This window comes from Lactuca sativa, chromosome 6 (assembly GCF_002870075.4).
Source record: "Lactuca sativa cultivar Salinas chromosome 6, Lsat_Salinas_v11, whole genome shotgun sequence".
NCBI lineage: Eukaryota > Viridiplantae > Streptophyta > Magnoliopsida > Asterales > Asteraceae > Lactuca > Lactuca sativa.
The window spans coordinates 155,366,997-155,375,323 of record NC_056628.2 but is presented as its reverse complement, the minus strand read 5'-3'; the positions used below and the strand labels follow the sequence as shown (position 1 = coordinate 155,375,323).

The 8,327-nt window shown below is 38.6% G+C and overlaps 1 non-coding gene across 1 annotated transcript; it reads left to right on the top strand.

Annotated features, from left to right (window-relative positions):
- Positions 1 to 3,721: 3,721 nt before the first annotated feature.
- On the top strand, positions 3,722 to 3,827 carry LOC111901250 (small nucleolar RNA R71). The gene has a single exon (XR_002853457.1). It is a non-coding gene; the product is annotated as a small nucleolar RNA R71 (small nucleolar RNA).
- Positions 3,828 to 8,327: the final 4,500 nt, after the last annotated feature.

The window sequence follows — 8,327 nt, the reverse complement described above, 5'->3', positions numbered from 1 at the left end:
TTGCAAGAGAATAGAAGAAATCAGGATGGAATCTTGAGAGAAACCTTGCTCGTCGTGTAAGGATGGCGGTTGGAAGAGTTGTTGCAAATGGTTTACAATTAAGGTAAAACCCCTTTTACAAAATGTAAAAATAAATTTTTTTTCCGGGTAAATACGTGGACTCGCTGAGTAGATATACCTACTCGCCGAGTAGCAATGCGATTTCGCGTGTAATCGGGATTTATTAAACGAACTCACCGAGTAAGCGTATGGACTCGACGAGTACGGTACTTTGCTTCATAAAATTTTTAAAATGCCACCACCCCACCCTTCAGCATTGCTTGTCCTCAAGCAATCATCATGAGCATAAAAGAAGAAGATTTATAAAGACAGATCCTAAGAAAAATGAAAATAAAAATGAGAAATAAAGGAAAAAGAAAGCAAGCTCTAAAATCGGGTTGCCTCCCGCAAGCGCTTCTTTTTAAGCAGTCATTAGCTGGACTCCACCCCGCTTTAAGTTTCTAGAGTTCCTCCCAAAAGCATCCCTTCTTCAAGACCTTCATCTTTTGGAACTCATTCTTCATATTTCTTCACTTTATGACCATTAACCTTGAAAGGAATTCCGTCTTTTGATATGAGCTCAACTGCCCCCATGTGGAAAAACTTGCTTTACTATAAATGGAGCATCCCATCGTATCTTCAACTTGCCCGGGAAAAGTTTGAACCTTGAATTGAAGAGTAACACCTTTTGTCCCTCTTTAAAGTCTTTATTACCCTTCAATCTTCTATCATGCCAATTCTTGGTCTTTTCTTTGTAGATCAAGGAACTAGTGTAGGCTTCATTCCTAAGCTCTTCCAAGGCATTCATTTGCATTAACCGGTTAGTTCGAAGTTCAGCCAAATCAAAATTGCACACCTTTAACGCCCAATAATCCTTGTGCTCTATTTCAACCGATAAGTGGCAATTTTTGCCGTAGACTAGCCTATATGGTGTAGTACCAATAGGTGTCTTAAAAGCTGTTCGGAAGGCCCAAAGTGCATCATCTAATTTATCTGACCATTCCTTTTGATTTCCTCCAACCGATCTCTCTAAAATTCTTTTTAACGCCCTATTTGTCACTTCAGTTTGCCCACTAGATTGTGGGTGATAGGAAGTTGAGAACCTATGGTGTACCCCATACTTTTTCAAAACTTTGGCCAACTGATCATTTGCAAAATGGGTACCCCGATCACTAATGAGGCCTTTAGGAACTCCAAATCTTGAAAATAGTTTCTTTAAAAATCGCACCACCACCCGAGCATCATTAGTTGGTAATGCTTGTGCCTCCGCCCATATAGACACATAATCGACCGTTACCAAGATGTACTTATTCCCTTTGGACATTGGGAAAGGTCCCATAAAATCAATACCCCACACATCAAATATTTCACAAATTTGAATACTATGTTGGGGCATTTCATTTTGGGAAGATATATTTCTCGCCCATTGGCATGAATCACACTCTTTGACATATTGAGCAGCATCTTTAAAAATTATAGGCCAATAAAACCCAATATCAAAAATTTTCCTAGCCGTGTAGTGTGCTCCATGATGTCCACCGGCGGGCCCGCTATGACAATGTGCCAAGATTTCCCGACTTTCTTTCCCGGATACACATCTTCTTATCATTCCGTCTGCGCAACTTCAGAAAAGATATGGCTCGTCCCAAAAGTAATATTTGATTTCCGAAAAGAATTTCTTCTTTTGTTGGCGGGTTAAATCTTTTGGAATGTAATTGGTTGCTAAATAGTTAGCTATATCCGCAAACCATGGCATTTCTTCGGACACTACTAAAAGGTATTCATAAGGGAAATCGTCTCCAATTTTGTCTTCATCCAACTTCTCCAAAAGCGGGTTCTCTAGTCTTGATAAGTGGTCAGCAGCTACATTTTCCATCCCCTTTTATCACGTACTTCAATGTCAAATTCTTGTAAAAGGAGGACCCACCGTATCAATCTAGGCTTAGCATCTTGTTTAGCAAATAAATACTTTAATGTGGAATGGTCGGTGAAAACGATGGTCTTGGATATTAAGTATGGCCGGAACTTGTCAAAAGCGTATACAACTGCTAAATGCTCCTTCTCGGTAGTAGTGTAGTTTTCTTGAGTTGGATTCAATGTCTTGCTTGCATAATAAATTGGTTAAAAATGTTTATCAACCCTTTGCCCTAAAATAGCACCCACAACATATTCACTTTCATCACACATTAACTCGAAAGGAAGATTCCAATTTGGTGCTATCATGATAGGAGTAGTGGTTAATCTTTCCTTTAGCAAATGAAATGCCTCATGACACTCTCTGGAAAAATCAAATGGGGCATCCTTCAAGAGTAATTGAGTCAAGGGCCTAGAAATCTTTGAAAAATCTTTAATAAAGCGACAATAAAATCCCGCATGGCCAAGAAAACTTCTCACCCCTTTTACATTAGTTGGAGGGGGTAGCTTAGCTATTGTGTCCACTTTTGCTCTATCCACTTCTATCCCCTTCCTTGAAACTTTGTGTCCCAATACTATCCCTTCTTTCACCATGAAATGGAATTTTTCCCAATTGAGTACAAGGTTCATTTTCTCACATCGAGCTAACATCAAGTCCAAATTAGATAAGAAATCTTCAAAAGATGACCCAAACACCGAAAAATCATCCATAAAGACCTTCATAAACTTCTCGATCATATCATGAAAAATGGCCATCATGCACCTTTAGAAAGTAGCTGGTGCATTGCATAACCCAAATGGCATGCATCTATATGCAAATGTTCCACTTGGGCATGTAAAAGTGGTCTTCTCTTGGTCTTGCGGGTCGATCAGAATTTGAAATACCCCGAAAACCCATCAAGAAAATAGTAAGATAAATGATCGGAAATACTTTCGAGCATTTGATCAATAAAAAGGTAAAGGGAAGTGATCCTTGCATGTGGCATCATGTATATGTGTACCTTTCGGGTTAGTTTCGTTATTGCTCAAAAGTCCACCCGGTATTCTCTCATTCACTAGTTGTGCAAGTTGCCCCAGCTGGTTTTCTATGTTGAGAATAGATGCTTGCTAATACCTAAGCAAAGTTTGTTGATCTTTCATCATAAGTTGGTGTTCTCTCAACATATTTTGTTGATCTTTAAGTGTAGCATCGGTATCATTGTGTCTTTTCGCGGATGCGGCCACATATCTTGTAAGCATGTCTTCCAATTCTGATTTCTTTTCTTGTACCGGTTCCTCCTTTTGGTAAAAACCTCTATCTTTTTGCTTATACTTTTCTTCCCTTGTCTTTTTGTACTCATCATATGGTAGCCATTCGTTATTCGGTTTTCGCCAATTATCATCAAACCTATCACCACTTGAATAACACACTTGTACCTTCCGGTTCCCATTCTCATCAAGATCACAATCTTTTGTAAGGTGAGGCCCTCTATAGTTTTCACATCCCACCCTAATAGCATGGATGGATTGGTCCATCTTAGTCATTCTTCGGTCCATGGTTTCCAACTTTGCCATCATTACAGCCATGTCATCGTTAATGGGATTTACTACCCCTCGAGTCAAGTCATTACTTGGGTTATGGTATTCTCTGGAGTGCTTAGAGAATTCTTCAATTAGCTCTTTGATCATCAGGGGTGCCTTCTTTGTGAGGGGTCCTTGCGAGTCAAGGAGCTACCTAGTTGTTACATTGACTCCATCATAGAAAATGGAGACTTCTTGTTGATTGTTTAGATCATGATGTGGGCAGTTCCTTAGTAGGCCCTTGTATCTCCCCATGCCTTATAAAGGGACTCTCCAGCTTGTTGTTCAAAGTTGGCAATAGCTATCTTCAACTTGGCTATCTTCGAAGGTGGGCAAAACTGGTCAATAAATTCTTCTTTCATCTTAGCCCATGTAGCTATGGATCCGAGAGGGAGTGACTTGAGCCAATCCTTTGCAGCACCTTTGAACGTGATGGGAAGCATATGAAGCAAAACGGTATCGCGGGCCACATTAGGAAAATTAAAGTAGTCGGCTATGTCGCTGACCTCTTCTAGGTGCTTGTACGCGTCTTCGTGATCCTTTCCATAAAATGGAATCTCCTTAAGTTGGGCGAGTATTTGGCCTTTGAGTTCAAAGTTGGCGTTTGCGGGAAACGCGGGTTGCACGAGCCCCGGACCGGTGTCTTCACGCATCTGCTTCTTCCATTCTCCCATGGGAACTTCATCGATGTTAGCCATGGGGTTAGCTAGTTCGCCTTCAAAGTAGCTCTCTTCCTCGGTTTCAGATTCGTAATGGTACTCAATCTTGGCTTCTTTTGTATTGTCTTCAGAACTCTCTAATTTACTGCCTTTGCTTTGTTGATTGTTGGCCTCTCCTGCTTTCTTGTCCTTTTTCTTACTAAAGACAACTTTTAGATTCTTTAACGGTGAATTCTTCGATGTCGCGGTTTCTCCTGCGTTCTTGCCCTTGTTTTTCCTTAGAGCAGATTCTGGGTCTTCGTATGGAGGAACAAGGGGTGTGTTGGATCCTAGGGTCATATAATGCTTGCAAACAAAACAAGAAAAATGCATAAAAAGAACAAAAATAAAATAAAATACGAAACTGTGTAACAGCGATGGACTCGCCGAGTCGCTTCGATTGCACTCGGCGAGTTCAGAGCAAAAAACAGAAAAATTACTTACTAACTTCTAAAAACATAAAATTATTAAAACTTATCCTAATTACTAAATTACCTAAGAAATAACTTTGTGCAAGATAAATCTCACACAAAGGTTCGATAAAACAAGAAATTAGTTAATTTTTGAACCGTTCCCTGGCGACGGCGCCAAAAACTTGATGTGTGTGAAATGCACTAGTTTTAAACCTACTTTTAATTATAAAATTAACACACAAAGGCAGTGGACCTATCAGTTGTGGTGTAGCTAAATAAGTAGGGTGTCGAACTCAGGGAACGGAAAATTTAAACTGATAACTAATATTATCTAAAAACAAGTAATAAAAGGAAAGGTTTTCTCTAGTTTTGCAAGACTAGAAAACTTAAATAAACTAACTAACACGCAATTTAACTTACTAGTAGCTAAACAAGTTATCACCACTAAATTCAATAATTAAGAGGACTTATGTTTAGGTTCGACTCAATTGATCCTATGGTTGATTTAATGGTAATAGTGCAATGGATTAACCTTTTATTAGCTACCGATCCAGGTGATTAGTTTCACATTCGCTACTGCTAATCCTTAGAAAATAAACTAATTCAAGCATTGGCCAGTTGTCTAAATTAATTAATTCTCTAGGTTATTTATTCGGGTTAAATAAGACTTGTAATGGTTAATCAAATTAATAATTCAATTAGCCTCTTGTTGTTGGTTTATCATACAAGCTCTCACATTAACTTACCCATTCTCTAATTAATCCTAGTTTCACATTCGCTAATCCTAGGAACATAATAAAGTGTTCACATAAATCACATGAGGTAAACAATTAAGAGATGTTCATGCAGCCTAATTGCTTTCCTATTAACAGAAAATAGTTAGGGTTAATACATAAGGATCTTTAACAAGCTTAATTTAACAAAATCACAAATTTAAAGTTAATCCTACCATTAATCAAACCATAGTCTCAAATTTGTCTTAACCAAACGGAAGAATAAGGGTTTAGTTCATAATTGCAGTAAACTTAAGCTCAAAAACGAAGTTAAAGAGTTTAAACATGATTCAAATCAAAAGATTACTAAGAATAAACTAAAGTTGCCTTAATTCTCTTCAAGATTGAATGTAGGGTTAATTGCTCTGCTTCTCACGACTTAACAACTCCTTCAATCGTAATTTTTCCTCCTAGGGTTCCAGAGAAGTCTTTAATTTTGATCTCCAAGTCCCTATTTATAGTATTCTGGAAACAAAGGTGACTCGTCGAGTCCAGTGACTGACTCAACGAGTCCGTCACTAAAAATCCGTGTACAGCAAGGACTTCTAGAGGATTGCGAATCTTCGACACGACTCGTTGAGTAGCAGTCCCTACTCGCTGAGTCCTTCTTGTTTCTGGCTTTTTTCTTCTTTTCTCCGTTCCCAAGCTTTCAACCGTATGTCCTGCTTCCTTTTGCCTCCTAGCTTCTCTTTTGGACTGAAAAATATAATTTGAACAATATTAAGTATCTTTTGTCCATAAATTGATATAAAATCAATAATAATTGATAATATAACAAATGATTTTTATGACTAAATAAGCTCATGTCATTAAGAATGATGGTGCGATAAGTACAAGAAGAAACACTTTGAAAAATATGGCGAGGAGGTGACATGTTTCAAGTGTGGGAAGTCTAGGCATTACGCCAATGAGTGTACATTCGAAAAAAGGGTGTGTTTATGGATGTAATGAAGAAGGTAACTTCAAGCAAGACTCTTCAAAGAGGGAATGTGACATCCCCAAAATCTCGGCCAGAAAAGACCGATTTTCATTTATGCTTTTAAAATAATTTCAGAGTAAATCCTTTTGATTTGAAAGAGTTGCGGAATTTGTTCCCAAAAACAAAACATGATAAAACAATGTTTACCAAAGCATTTCATAAAAGAAATGTGTTTTCATTATATAATCAAAACTCGGGGCGTCATGTTCCGATACAGACCAATAAGCATAAACGATAACATTACAAGTCATTCAACAAATATATACATATACGGACTTGTAAACAAAACAACTTGATGGTTCATCCATCTTATTCCCTCACGCCAGTTCCTGTAATACAAATAAAACTGAGTGGGTCAGGCTTGGGAGCCTGCTGAGCATATAGGGTTTTCAACCCACAATAAATAATCATATTTAATTTCCACCAACCAACAATAACCCAATTACCCATTCCCATTATTCTCACTTTATGTCCCTAAGACAACTAACATAAGGGACCTAGTCTAAGAATATTTCATCGGGGCGACAACACATGCTTCGGGGGTTCCTCAGCAATATAAGTCAAATAAGGCAACCATGAGGGGGATGGAGTACAGCGAATGAACACCCAAGTTCATTAACACCTACAGGTGGCGAACCTGCTAATGTTCCACAAGACTATCTAGAAAAGTCCGTGGTCGTCATCTAAACTCCGCTAGATGACTGAATCAAACGAAAACGAGGCCTCTCATGTGTTTATTAGACACCACTTATCTACCCATGTTCTACCCAACATATTAGTAGATAAAAATATACATTTTTATACACAGATAAAAAACCTGTATAGCATGCTTTGATCAATACATATTCCACATAACAGATGAGGCACACACACATAACACGTATTTCATAGAAAACAAATCAGATCCATGAGATAGAAGAGAGTGAATATACATTCACACATATAACACAAAATATACACATAACACGTATTTCGTATAAAATACTTCATAATTATGCGTTAGAAGAAAGCAACCACACACTCACACCTATAAACAACAATATACTTAATACACTCGAACCATACTTGTATTATTATCGTGTTTATGAAAGGTAGTATACACTCACTTGATCAGAAGATGATCGGACAGCACTACGACTTGCAGAAGTAGTAATCCTCAGCAGATCTGGAAGATCTTCACAAAAATCAAACTTCTCGCGGGCAGAGCTTCGGCTCGGGAACCGCACTTCTTTGGATCTTCGGGATCTCGGGACTTGCTTTGGGGATCGAGAGTAATACCGGGGCTTCGGGGTATTTCTGGCATGCAAATCGATGCAAAACGGGAGAGAGAAGAGAGAAAAATAGCAAAGAACTCGGCTGCCCTCGCATCCTATTTATAGGAGGCTGGAGCCTCGGAGTACGCGGGACGTACTGCTCCGAAACGTCATCGCTTACGTATCCGAAGTGCTCAAGTGCGATTGTCGACATTCCTCGGTGTACGTGGGGCGTACACGAGTACGCGGGGCGTACTTCGGATCAGATCGGTGACTCCTTCAGATAATCATCCGAATTAAAGATTAAATTTAAATACAAATTATTTAATAAACTTCGGAAATTCATATCTTCTTCATACGAACTCCGTTTTCGACGTTCTTTATATCCACGCGAAGGTGAGACTACGCTCTACAACTTTCGTTTAGACTCCGTCGGCTAATTTTAACTTTATTTTTATTATTTATTTTTAATAGGCCGGGACAGAAAAACTTTGTTATAAATTCATAACTTCTTCGTTTGACGTCCGTTCTCGCCTAACTTTTTATCGCTTCGATACCAACAACGAGACCTTCGATCCTTGTTTAGATTGCTTCGGCTAAAAACCCCTCAATCTCAAATCGAGTAAAACAGGCTGCATACCGCTAAGCCGAAACTTCGATAAATCATAACTTCCTCATACGAAGTCAGATTTGGGCGT